General features: G+C 36.8%; 1 protein-coding gene across 1 annotated transcript in view; it reads right to left on the bottom strand.

Annotated features, from left to right (window-relative positions):
- The window catches only part of LOC150102413 (calmin-like), a 291,766-nt gene that overhangs the window by 620 nt on the left and 276,561 nt on the right, over positions 1-14,585 (bottom strand). The window lies entirely within an intron of this gene.

Here is a 14,585-nt window from a genome sequence, read left to right as displayed (position 1 = left end):
ATACCACATAGTCTGCCAAATTGTGACTAGAAAGGGGTATCCAAAGTAGTGATATGTAGAAGGCACTGTCAAGACTACATTATGGCTATGAGAGTTGAGTTTTCTGCTTGGGCATCTTGTCCAAGAGTTTATCTCCTCTCACTGCATGTCTCTGCTCCATTGTCGACTATTTCCTAAACAAAGATATGAAAGACACTATGAATAATAACAGTTTCACTTCAATTAAAAACTTCCCTCAAAATCCAACTCCAACAAAATCTAAAATATAAACAAAATATATAAAACATATGTAAAGATGTCTGGAATTGTGGGCTTGTGAAAATGGCTGTAAGTTCAATGTTAATAAAAGTAATGTCATACACTTTGTTCTGAGTAGATATCCAATGTTTTATTATATTGGTGGGATTATGCTTAAAGAAACTGATCAGGCTAGGGATCTTGGAGTTTTAGTAGAGAGGAAGTTGAAGTTCGTGGATCATGTAGCAATGATTGTAAATACAACTCAGAGAATAATTACAATGCTGAAACAAACCTTCACATGTAAAGATAAAGAAGTCATTTTGCCTCTTTACAAGGCCTTGATAAGACCTCACTTGGACTGTTGTGCATAGGTCTGGTCTCCTGGTTTCTGTGGTGATTCTGATACAGTGGAGAGAGAGTGCAAAGGAGAGAGTGTCAAAATGATATCAGGATTGTGGAGTACTGATTATGAAGACAGATTGAAAATTTGTAGGCTGCAGACAGGAGAAAGAGGGGTGATATGATTGAGCTTATGAACTTCTGAAAGGGTCATACAGGATTTCAGTTGATCAAATTTTTCATTTTACGAAGGGTGAAAAAAGAACGAGAGGGCATCCTTGAAAGCTGAGAATGAATGCTGCCAGTAGGGGGGGGGATTTTTCTTTCATAGAGTGGTATGTGACTGAAATGGATTGCCACTGGATGCAGTGTGTGCATGCCATGAATGAATTCAAGAATAGGTATAACAGCTGGTGCAAATAGTATGGTCTCCCTCAATGAGTTCCTGACTCCCTGGAGCTCTCTAAATAATAATAATGCCAAAATCCCAACCAAATTTTTTTTAAAAAAATCGCTTTCACATATACTTTACCAACATCTGTGACATAAACTTCGACATAAATGACATATACTATCACTTGCAGACATCTAGATCAGACGTTCTATTCTTGACAGAAACTAAATTGCAGTTACACCTACCATCTATCCAAATTATACTCTACATGATTCTTTTTGCCACAAAATGGCACCTATGCCTTGTGAGATCCAACATACTGCTTGCCAGAGCATGCCACACTTCACTGCTCTCCAAATTCCATAAACTATTAATGGAATAAAAAAAAAAAAGCAATCCCTGAAGCCCAACTTTCTAAAATCCAGCTTTCTAAAAAGTGAAGTCATCTTCCTAGGTGGCCTTAATAGCCATAACTACAACTAGCTCCCCTTTTCCAATTTCACTGACCAAGTTGGAAAAGATGAAGGAAGTATTTGCTATAAGCAGTGATCAAACACAAATCATACATTTATGAAACCAAATAATTGGAGTGAGTGGTGGAGACATAATTGTAGAGTAGATGCCCTCCCTTGATGAGTCTTTGGACTCCCTGGAGGTGTCACGTAATAATAATAATAATAATAAATAACTGATAAATCTTTCATTTTCCCAACACCGTTGATCTTTTCTCAGCCAGTTCTCCTTCAATGTATACCTTAAAGGTCACTTCTCCTCTGTAACTCAGACCACAAATCCATGCAAGTTTTTTCCCTCAAAGAATGCTCTCCCTGAACCTACACAGCAGCAACATCCAACCTCATATCCTTTGGAACTACAAAGCTGCCATGTGCCATGTGATGACCTCCGTAACTTCTATTCTTCCTTTCCATGATTCAACAACTGTTTCCATTAATATGATTAAAACACCTGCTCTAAATAAATCACAGAAATTCTTCCCACCAGGATGAAAGCCTTCATTCTCCAATCCACCCAACATTCCTGTCCACTTTCCAAGATATAGTTACAATGTATTAAGATACTTGAACCACAGATGGCTTGCAAAAAGAACTCCATACTTAGCCTATGCAGAAAAATGCAATAAATGCAAAACAACTAACAGTAAATCTAAATCTGACTTTGTAAAAGCCAGTAGTAGTAGAAAACTGGCCTCCTGTCTAAGTGGAAATTATGCCTTCTAGTCCCTTGAAAAAGGCCATCAGACCCAATTTTACTCATCTGCACTTCCATCTCTCTCTCTCTCTCTCCTCAGATGGCATAATGTTACAGAACCTAAAGATAAATGTGACAAAGCACCTCCTACCATATCAGAAATGGCATCATATGCCTCCTGTGGTCTTTCTGCAAAAAGATATTGGAAGAATGTTAAATAACTCAGATATGAAAAAAAAAAGTCTTCAGGTCTCAACAACATCTCCACAACTGTACTCAAAGCTGTGCTTTTGAGTACAGTTGGAGTTTATCTAGCTGAGCATAAAAGATTGTATTTTATCTCAGTGTGTGAAAGCAAATGAATCTCCAACCTAGACCAAAAAAAAAAGAGCTAAAAGTTTGTCATCCAACCAAGGAGTTACTCGACAGTTAACTTTTCTTCTACTTAGAGATCCACCAGTTAAGTAATGATAAGTGGTATGGATTCCACCACTCTAGATCCATGACTGATTGTTTAGCCTACATCAATCACCAATTGGAAAAATGTGACACAGAGAGTTTTGAAGACCCATGTACTTTTGCTTTTCACATTTCCAGAGCATTTCATCATTCCCATTTCCAGAGCATTTCATCATGTTTAACATATTGAGTCCAACTCAGTAAATTGTCATCCTTCAGTCCATCTTCCATCCTCTGTAAATGCACAGCCAGATTTCTCCTTACTTATTTGCTGCATGTCATGATGGGTGGCTTCCTCTCTATGAGCTTCTTCACCAATGCAGGAGTGGCTCATAGTTCTCTTCTATATCTTTCACCTACCAATTTCTCCTCTACATAAATGAATTCCTGTCAATCACTAATAATTTTATCAATAGCTGATTTTTTTTTCTTCATGTGGAACCCATCCATGAGAGGTTGGTCAACCCATAGTACACTAGTACTGTAGATGGGCAAGAAAGAACTTGGTCACATTTTATTATTATTATTATTATTATTATTAACATCTGATCCTCATAAAATCAAAGGACTCATCGCAAGAGGTCTATATTTTATCATGCCAAAAGATTATCTAACTGTGCCTTATACCCATTCATAGTTTCTGGACTCACCACATCGTCAGGCAATGCTTCACTCACCAATCACTCTTCATGCAAAGAACCTGCTTCTCAGTACCCTGCTCACACCCTCCAAATACAGCTTCCAGGGATAGCCTATAGTTTTACCCTCTTCCCTTTCACTCTATGAAAAATATCCTCCATTTTAATCTGTTGAGGAGATTTTTCACAGAATTAGCAACAATAGAGTCCCTCTCCAATACATTTCCATCTCCCCGAAAACCAAGCAACCAATTCTGCACACAGTAGTCCATATGTGGCCTGATCAAAGCCTTATTTACCATTACTTCTTTGCTTCTGTGTGTCAATATCATCCTCAGTATTGCCATAATCCATCACAATGTTCTTATAATTTTATCAATGTGACCCCTAATCTTCAAATCTCTGTCCATCATCAATCCCAGATCTGTCATCTCATCCACCTCATACAAAATTTCTCCATTAATTGTACACTCTGCATCCCAACCATGCCTACCAAATTTGAAGACCTTAGACTGTGTAACATTAAACTAAAAGCTCCACTCATCTTCCATTCACATAGTCTATTCAGATCCTCCTATAAGGACATAATGTTTGCTCTACTTCTCATAATTCTTCCCAACTTTGAATTATTGGCAAACAGCTGCACATCTCCAGTGAAGCTGGTCCCACTGTCATAAACATAAAAGTTAAACAATAATGGTCCCAAAATGGATCCCTGTGGCATTTATCTTGAAGAGCTGTGGATTATATTCCTTCAGAAAACACATAAGATAGCAGACTGTTCCAGAGGAATGCAGCAGAAAAGGAATGAATGAAGAAGAGGATAAATTTGTTCTGAGTTTGGAGATAAACTGTGAGAGAGTGTTGATTAGATGCTGTGTGTGTGTGTTTGAATGAATTTGAGAGAGAGGGAGAAAGAGAATATTATTGATGCTAATTCTGATGAGCAGTGACCATAGGATTTGTAGAAGATGCAAGCAGCAGAAAATAAGAATATACGTGAAAGAGAGCAAAGTGTACTGGTGAGGGAGGGGGTATTAATCAGGCTGCCTGCCCTTTTGTGTACAGAGTCCAATATTTTTAGGTAACTCTTAAGGGAACTATCCCAGATGTGAGAACAATATTGAATAGTTAAACAGATTTATGATTTGTATAAACTTGAAATTGTTTAGAGTTAAAGTAATGCCTCAAGCAAAAAGAGAAAATGTATTTTTTTGGAAGCAGAAGAAGAAGAAGCAATATTTGTAATATGTTTATGCCAAGAGAGATTTGAGGTTAGTGTTATCCCAAGAAGCTAGATCTCATTGTGCACAGGGATTTGTGTTAAAAGTAGTGTCCTTCCTTGATGCGTCCATTAACTCCTTGAAGGTGTCACATAATAATAATAAAAAAGGCAATTGAAGTTGGCCAGCTGTGGCTTAAAACACACCAAAGTTATTGGTGCACTTGGTGCAATTTCAAAAGAAGCTATCCAACTATTTACAGCAATTAAACATCAACGAAGTGACCCTATATGATTTACAAAAAACAGCATTACTTGGACCAGTCCATATTTTACGACGCTACCTGACAGACTATTCTTAGATTCTTGGGCATCTGAATTGCTTTGTATCACCAGTCAAACTGTTGTTTAAATGATATTTTGTTTTGACTGTGTATCAATTATGTGAATAAAGTAATAATAATAAATAAGGCAGAACTGCATTTTGCTAGCATTGAAATTGACAAGATTATCTGAACCCAATGAAGAATGTTTGGAGATGTGCATTTAAGGTTGTAGTAGTTAAAGTGATTTGTGCATTGCCAGGTTTGTCAAATGAAAAAGAGGAATGCATTGTGCTATCACCAGCAAATGGGTTCATAGTCTGTTGGAGTAGATAATTTACATAGAAGTAGGATGGGTGAGAGAAAAGAGCCTTGTGGGACCCCAGCATTGGCTGTATACTTCGATGATAGAGAACCATCCACCATCACCTGAAGCGAGCATCCAGTCAGAAAGTTGGAAGTCCAACTGCAGAAGATGCAGACAGACCAAACGATGGGAGTTTACTTAACAGGACTTTGTGCAGGACCTGGTCATAAGCCTTGGAGATATCAAGAGCAACCACTTGAAACTCACCAAACTTTTCAATGGTATTTGTCCAGATATGGGTGACATAAGTGATTAGATTAGCTGTTGATCAACAGTGACGAATTCATAACGGCAGTCATTTATTATTTGAGAGTCTTTGAGGAAACATAGCAGGTGAATGTTGATAGTTCTTTCCAGTACTTTGGAAAGAACTGAAGTAAGAGAAATTAGATGGTAATTTGAAGTTATAGATCTGTCACCCTTTTATAGAAATAGGTTGAATGTGATATAATTTCCAGAGTGCAGGGTAAATACCACTGGAATAAGAGAGTGTAAAATGGCAACAAAATGGGAGTCAACTCTGGAGCACAAATCTTTAGGACTATCAGAGGAATGCCATCAGGGATGGGAAACTTTTTGATATCTAATACAAAAGTGCAAGAATTGAAGGAGAATTTTTTGGTATCCAATTCAAAAGTGCAAGACTTGAAGAAGTAGAAGCCAGGAGGCTGTTTTTTTATGTAAGTGATGATGCAACATTACTCTCATCATCAGGAGAGATGATGAAAGCAATGTTGGGCAGAAGATATCTTTGGCTAAAGACCAGAATGCATGACTGCCATTTGAACAGAATGTAAGTTTCCTGCTTTTAGCTCTCTCATCAAAGTCAGTTTTTGATGTGTTGATAGTTTTATCATTTTCTTTCGGCTATTCCAAGCTTTGGTATAAGTAGTATAGGTAGATGGAATTTTGGATGCAAGCCAGTTATAGTATGTTCAATTGGTCTCTTGTATAGCTTTGGCTGATGGAAAATTAGGGTGGAACAGGGAATAAATGTTTCCATGCTGATAAGAATTATTTTGGTGATACTTTAAGCACACAGATTGAGGTGGATGTGAGTGATTGTGTTTGTGTTGTTTCAAATGGGAAGATATGAGCATTAGATGGTTGTCTGAACTGTCTAGAGAACAGAGACTACATTCATAATGTACTTGGATAGGTCACTAGTGAAGAAGAGGTCCAAGCTATTCGAAAAGTGATTGGGGTTGTCTGGTATGCTAGTAGGCATATATGCTATTTGCATAAAGCCAATGATGATAGCAAATGTCAGCCTTTCTATCTGCTTGATCTGTGCAATTGGTATAGGAGAGCCAGCTGGTATTGTGAACATTGAAGTCTCCAAGGAAAATTCCTCACTGTTACGAAAGGTGGATAGAAGAATATTGATTTTTAAGGAAAGGAAATCGAAAAGTTCAGAATGGTTGGTGAAATTAGGAGATCAGCATAGATAGCAAATGAATCTGACAGAATGGAGTACAAAATTTTCAGCCAAAGGAGGTCAAAATCAGGAGATTCCAGATCGGGCACTCTTTGAAATGGTATATAGGAATGAGCATATTCGCAACTGATACCTTTTGGCTAAAAGAGTCAAAGAATGTGAAACTGGGAAAGCTGAGATGAGTAGTGCTTGAGAAAGTAGACGTTTGGGTTTCTGTCAGGAAAAACAGGTGAAGATTTGCAGATTGGAGATGGAAATAGACATCACTGAGGGTGGAATTGAGGCCACGTATATTACTGTAGTGTATTAGGACGTTTCTGTGAGGTTTCCTATTGACCACATGGGTCATGCCCATTTCCTATGCAGTGATGGAGTTCAAGTTTCACTAATAGGACTGGATCTTTACATTAGTACTACTTTATTATAATTGACTGTCCATGTGTCGTCTCCACTTTGTGATTTTTCTTCTGGTTGCTGCTGTAATCTTATTTCTTGTTCCTGCAGCATGTAGCTCAGATTTGGCTGATTGTGTACATGTGACATGGTGCCTTCTGAAATGTTATTCATTGCAGTTATGAATGCTGATTTCCACAGTGACATGTTGCAAGTCACTCTGACTAAGTGAAAAAAGATTCATTCTGTCACTCTGTTTAACCATGGGCCCTAAGCAGTGATACCTGATACCTAAGTGATACCTGATGATTTCCCATGGTCAAATTTGCATTGTTCAGTGAGCTTGCTGATATCAACATTCAGCATTTCGTCTGTTCTAAATAAAACTTCAGTACAATGGCATTGTATTTTTTTATTCTCTTCCACCAGTGTCTTGGAATGACAAGGTAATGAGGTTGTGAAGCTGGCTCTGTGCAGTAGGCAAGTTGAAGTCGAGATGCTGATTATGAATGGCTTTGAGTTTTATTTTTCTAATGCATCAATTTTACATGAGAAAGTATGATCAAGCATGATAATGAAGTGTTCTAGAGATTGTCCATGCACATTCAGAGATTTAGAAACTGTTTAATGGAGGGGAGATACAAGGGACAAAAGAATGGCCTGGCTGAGGTTGGTCAGAAGTTTTATTGTTGATTCTTCTATCTTTGCACAATTAGTGTGCATCAAATGGCAGCAAAAATCACACTGAAGGCTATTTTTCTTTCCTGTAATTCTCCGGGTTGCAGCTATGACACTTCAGCTGGTCTGTTCAGGATTAAAAAGACTTATAATGCTCTTAGATGCTCACCTTTGTCGCCACCATCCTTGGTTCATGTTGCAAGCATATCTGTAAGTTGTGCATGGTCACTTGAATTGGTCAATATTAAAGTAAAGAAAATATTTTTTGAAAAGCTCAAAGTACTTAAAGTTGGTGTTGAGCACTATAGTTTCTTTACATCCTTGATACACTGTCATCTGGGACAAAAGACTGGGTAAAAAACCACTTTAAACAGCAGTAAAATTACATGGCACAAAATCTAAGCAACACAATCCAGAACACCATGCTCCAGTGGTGTCATCTGCTTAAACACTGACCTCCATATCGTTTTAAATCATGCTTAATCCCTTCATTCAACCAGTTGACACTTACCTTATTCAGCCTTTTGACCATCAGACGAATACATTTACACATACTCACAGATATACATTCATTTATCCCTACTTCTGTGTCCTGGCTCTCACCAACCTCTCCATCGCCTTAACCACAACTGCAAATATACAGATTGACCTATAATTTGTATAATTTATTAAATATCTCTTGACCAGTGCAACACGATTTATCATCTTTCTGCTTAACTCTTCATTAAACAATATAGCTCTAAGTTGTCTCCTAAGCATTTCGTAATCACTGGCCTTGTAGTTCCACATATATCCTTTCCTCACAGAAGTCTTCATATGGCTAACCACTACCCTGGTGATTACTTCATGATTACTCTCACCAACTAGGGGAAAATGAGACACCCCACTTACAAGCACGTCCACCGATGAAATCAGATCTAAGGCTCTCAAATGCCCTTCTTTACAAGCTGCCTAAGTTGTCTCTCAAGAAATGCTATATTTAATTCCAATATTAATATTACCTGTAATATTAATTATGGTATGTTATTATTAATACTTATAATATTATTTATAATTATTATTATTACTTGACACTTCCAAGGAGTCCAAAGACTCATCGAGGAAGGGCACCTACTTTATAACTCTATCTCCACCACTCAATCCACCACCCACAACAAACTGCAACTAAATCAACACCATCTACCAGCCACAACCACTACCACCACTACTAGTATTTTCACAAACAATCACAAACATCCATGCCACGGTGGGATTTGAACCCACAGCCTTTTGGCTGGAGAGTGGATATGCTAACCACTCAGCCAACCAGGCTGGCAGAATTGCATAATATTATTTATAATAACACTACAAGTTAGAAAAATGCTTATAAGTATTTTCCTTATTTTTTTTCTCATGTGATCAATTTATTCTTCAAATCTTGTATCCCATATATGGTGGGGTGGTCGAATATACTGAATAAGGACTCGTGGACCAACAGGGCCATAAGGGGCAATCATCTTGATTGTAAGGGAAGCAGCACTCCCATGGACCCCTAGCTGGATCTATCCTCTCCTTCTTCTACTTTGAGGAAGACCCACTTACTTTAATCTTTCCTATAAGGCCTTATCAGCCAACTCTTCTTACTTTATGACCCTAGTGCTATTAGAGTACTCGAGGGCCATGGGGTCTTTTCATTTCTGGCCTTACAACTATGTCCTCTCTATAAACCTTACTATATTTCTTCTATAATCTACCCTTTCCCCTTCAATATACCCTATTCCTCCTATGGGTTTAAATTCGGAAGAAGGCGAGTTCAGAAGCCTTAAGGTAGCAGCCCTACCACTGAACTATTCCATCGTCAGGCTAGTCCCCTGACATGGAGAACATAACCATACTTGTAAGCTGACAGAAAAAGATAATCGGATTGAATCTATGGGAAATGACCCTGGAATGGAAAAGGGAAAACGAAAATGGAAACGACAAAATATAATACACATAGCAAACTGGAATGTAAGAGGAATAGCATATAAATGAAAGAAATTTTAAAATAGCAGTAATCACTGAAACAAAAAAGAAATTAAAAGGAACTATGAGAACTGAAAATTTTAATGCGATATACAGTGGAGTCAACAGAGACCAAAGAGCACAAGCAGGAGTCATGATTTGGATTCATAACTCCCTTTCAAAACAGTTAAAACATTATAAATTATGGAATGAAAGAATAATAGAAGCTAGAATAAAAATAGATAGAGCTATTTAACAATAATTGGTTTATATGCCCCAGAAGAAGGAAGAGAACAGGATAATATTGATTTTTATAATCAGCTACAAAACATATATAATAAAATAAATAAAAATGATTACATAATTTTAGCAGGAGACTTAAATGCAAGAATTGGAAACACGAAAATTAATAATAATATAGGAATACATGGAGAATACACTCTAAACAGAAATGGTAAAAAATTGATTGACTTTGTAGTTTATAATAACCTAAAAATAATGAATTCCTTCTATAAACATAAAGACATACATAAATTATGTCTGTATTAGGGGTGAATTAGGGGTGCTTAAGGGTCAAAGCTGTATAACTGAGAGGAGACCTCCACATAGTAGCCTTTAAAGGAATGCAGAGAACCAACCAGGGCTTCTGACCTAATGTCCAATCCTCACCTTCTCGTGGTGCACCCTGTTGGGTATCTACTTTGATACTGAATGAACGAGGATGGGCTGGCAATTTGGGATTTAGCCGACCAAATTGTATTCTTATTGGTTAAACCAAAATAAAAAATGATGGTACAACATGACAAAATTTCATGCCGGCTGGGGCGTCGCCCGGTTAAACAAGGCCCCCGTTGTTTTCGCCAGGGAACCAGGGCGAACAGCGAAAAGTCAGCTACTGGAACAAATCTGAAAACAAACCCCAACTCAACATCACCAGAGTTAAAGATCGGTACTATCAACGTAAGAAGCCTGAATGGCAAAGAAATGGAGCTAACTGAGGAATTAGATAAGGACCAGATCGACATAATAGGGGTGACTGAAACAAAAAAGACCAAAACTGGTGAGATCTTTCTGAGCAATAAATACAAAATGTTATATTCAGGCAATGACAATCAAGGAAAAGAAGGAGTAGCCATAGTATTCAACACAAAATACGAGGCTAATCTTCTTGAATGGCAGTCAGTCTCAAGTAGAGTAATGTGGGCAAATATGAGAATGGGGAACTGGACAATGAGACTTATTTGTGCCTATGGTCCCACAGAAGGTTCTACTAAGGTAGAAGTGGAGGAATTTTTTGAGGCTTTAGAAAAAACAACTGACACAATGAAAAAAGAAAAGTTGGTCCTTGTTGGGGATCTAAATAGTAGAGTAGGAAATGATTGCGAGACATACAAAAATATTTTGGGAAAATTTGGAGAAAAGAGCAAAGCTAATAATAATGGCAAATATCTGTTGGATTTCTGCTCAGGACATGGACTGGTTATTACTAACACCATGTTCCAACATAAAAATGTGCACAAATTCACATGGAGAGAAGAGGCTAGGAATAAGAAAAGTCTCATTGACTATGTTATTGTTGATAGTGATGTTTTCTCCCTGGTGCAGGACACCAGAGTGTACAGAGGATTTGAAATTGGAAGTGATCACTATTTAGTCTTGAGCAGGATAAAATTGAATTTCATATTGAAAAGAATAACATGTAAGAAAGTTTTAAAGCGAATAAAAGTTGAGCAGCTCTCAGATGTGAACTGTAGACTAAAATACAGAAATATTATTGAAAAGAAAATGAAAGAGTTTGAGAACAGGAATCAAATCTTGGAGATTCAGTGGCAAACTCTGAAGGAAACATTGATTGATTCTGCCAGAGAGGCATGTGGTGAGGTTGTGTGCAAGGATAAAAAAATCAGAACTCCCTGGTGGACACAGGAAGTTAAAGAGGCAGTGAAGGAAAAGAAGAAAGCATATCAAAAGTTCCTGGCAAATAAGTCAGCTTTTACTCTTACAGAATACAGAGACAAATGTAAGAAAGCTAAACAGTATGTAAAACTAGCTAAACAAAAGTCATGGGAGGACTTTGGCAAGAATATAGAAAATAAATATCAAGAAGTGGCAAAATATTCTGGAGGTTGTTGAAGAAGCTTAGGAATGGAGGAAAGAGTGCTGTAAAAGGAATTAGAGATGATAAAGGTGAAATGAAAACAGGAGAAAAAGATATCCTTGAAGTATGGAGTAATTACTTTGAAAAACTGCTAAATGAAACAAGCAGTGATGACAGCACAGTGATAAAAAACACTGACCAGGCATGCAGTCAGGAATACATATCCATACTTGAAGTAGAAAAAGCCATCAAAGGCTTAAAATGTGGAAAAGCAGCAGGAGTAGATGATATTCAACCAGAAATGCTGAAGTATGGTGGTATAAGAGTCTTACAGTGGCTGCACTGCATAGTTCAGAAAGCCTGGACAGAGGGACGAATTCCCGATGATTGGAGTAGAGCTCTCATAGTACCCATATATAAAAAGGGAAATAAAACTGAATGTGAGAATTACAGAGGTATTTCCCTACTGAGTGTTCCTGGCAAGATCTATGCAAGTATACTTGAGAAACGGTTGAGAAGAATTTTGGCAGAAAAGCTTGGTGAAGAAAAAGCTGGATTCAGGCCAAATAGAGGCTGTCAGGATCAGATCTTCACTTTACGACAAATAGTCGAGAAAGCATGGGAATATAACAAAAATCTGTATTTAAGTTTTGTCGATTTGGAAAAGGCATATGACAAGGTGCCAAGAGAGAAGCTATTCAATACGCTGCAGTTATATGGTGTCAATGGGGCATTATATCAAGCAATACTTAGTCTTTATTTGAGTTGTGAGTCAGCAGTTACAATTGAAGGAAGTACAGGAAGATGGTTTAATGTTAAATCTGGTGTGAGACAAGGATGTACATTATCCCCTCTGTTATTCATTATCTATATGGATCACATTATGAAGGAATGTGGTATTAAACCTGATATCAAAATTGGAGATGTTAATGTCAGCTCTTTGCTTTATGCGGATGATGTTATACTTCTAAATAAATCCGTACAAGTCTGCAAGATTCTCTGACTAAATTGAATAACTGTTGTAATAGATATGGTATGAAGGTCAGCAATAAAAAGACAAAGACAATGAAAATAGGCAGAATCATTGAAAATGTCAACTGTGTTGTGAATGGAGAACCTGTGGAACAAGTAAAACATTTCAGCTACTTAGAATTTTTACTGAAGATGGTAAACTAAATATAGAAATAGACAACAGAATCAGCAAAGCTGGTATCGTGGGAAGTCAATTGAATAAATTCATATGGAATAAGAAAGAAATTAGTTGGAACACTAAATTAGCTGTATACAAGACTGTGTTCAAACCAATTTTAACTTATGGATCTGAGAGCTGGGTCAGAAGTAAAACACTTGACCAAAGACTAGAGACCGCAGATATGAGAGTCCTGAGAAAGATTAGAGGCGTGAACAGATGGCATCAATGGCAATATCATATTAAAAATGAGGATATTAGGAAAGAACTTGACATTGTCAGCATCCAGGAATGCGTTAGCAGAGCAAATCTCAGGTGGTATGGTCACTTAAATAGAATGGGAGAGGAAAGATTAGCAAAACAAGTGTTCTCTGCCAGGTTGGCAGGAAAACGACCCAGAGGAAGACCAAGATATAGGTGGATTGATACGGTACAAAGTGCCTTAGACGATAGAAATATAAGATCTGATAATGTTGGAGTCTTGACAAGTAACAGACTGATTTGGAGGAAAATTGTAGATAGGAAGTTAGTAATGATGTAATTTTTTCATGTAGTACTGTCATATCCTGTACACCCCTTGAGGGTACATGGCAGGAATTTGATGATGATGATGATGATGATGATGAAAAAGGAAATAACTGAAGAAGAATTAGAAATCAGCCTGAAAGAAACAAGAAACGGAAAATCACCTGGAGAAGATAAGCTAGGTTCAGAACAGGAACAAGATTCAAAGGAAAACTCTGATTATTTTTAAATAAAATTTACTCAACTGGTATCCCCCCAATAGAATGGAAAAAAGCAATTGTGATTCCTATCTTTAAGAAAGGTAATAGAGATGACCCTAAAAACTATAGCGGTATCAGTATACTAAATTCATGTTACAAATATATAGCAGAATCTTAAATAACAAACTAATGAAATATTCTGAAAACTTTATTGTAGAGGTACAAGATGGATTTAGAAAAGGACGATCACGTATAGACCCAGCCTTCTGCCTAAAATTAATAATAGAGAAAAGAAGAGAATATAATTTAGAAACACATATTGCATTTATTGACTTTGAAAAAGCATTTGACAAAGTTAAAAGAAACATATTATTTAACATATTAAAAGAAAGACAAATACCAAATAATATCCTAAAAGCTGTCACAAGTATATATGAAAATAATCAAATACATATAAGATTAAATCACGAGCTATCATATACAAGAGAGATAAACCAAGGGATCCGACAGGGATGTCCCCTCTCAGCAACTCTTTTTAATATCTACTTAAATGAAATAATAATAAAATGGAGTAAAAATTTACATCAAGGAATTAAACTTTCACCTACAGTTAACTTAAACACTCTCCTCTTTGCAGACGACCAAATAATAATTACAAATTCTGAAGATAACTTACAGAAAGCTATTTTAAATCTAAATGAGATATCCAAAGATTATGGTATGATAATATCAACGGAAAAATCAAAAACTATGGCCTTTAAAGGACAAGATCCAACAAGAACTAAAATAGTATTAGATAACAAGATCTTAGAACAGATGAATTCATTTAACTACCTAGGATGTATGATCACTTATGAAAATGAAAAAGATATAAACATAAAAATTGCAAA

Source organism: Typopeltis vanoorti, chromosome 10 (genome assembly GCF_054136105.1).
Source record: "Typopeltis vanoorti isolate ZY-2024b chromosome 10, IOZ_Tvanoo_1.0, whole genome shotgun sequence".
NCBI lineage: Eukaryota > Metazoa > Arthropoda > Arachnida > Uropygi > Thelyphonidae > Typopeltis > Typopeltis vanoorti.
Note: the sequence above shows the minus strand (reverse complement) of the source record. Positions and strands in the feature narration are given on the sequence as shown.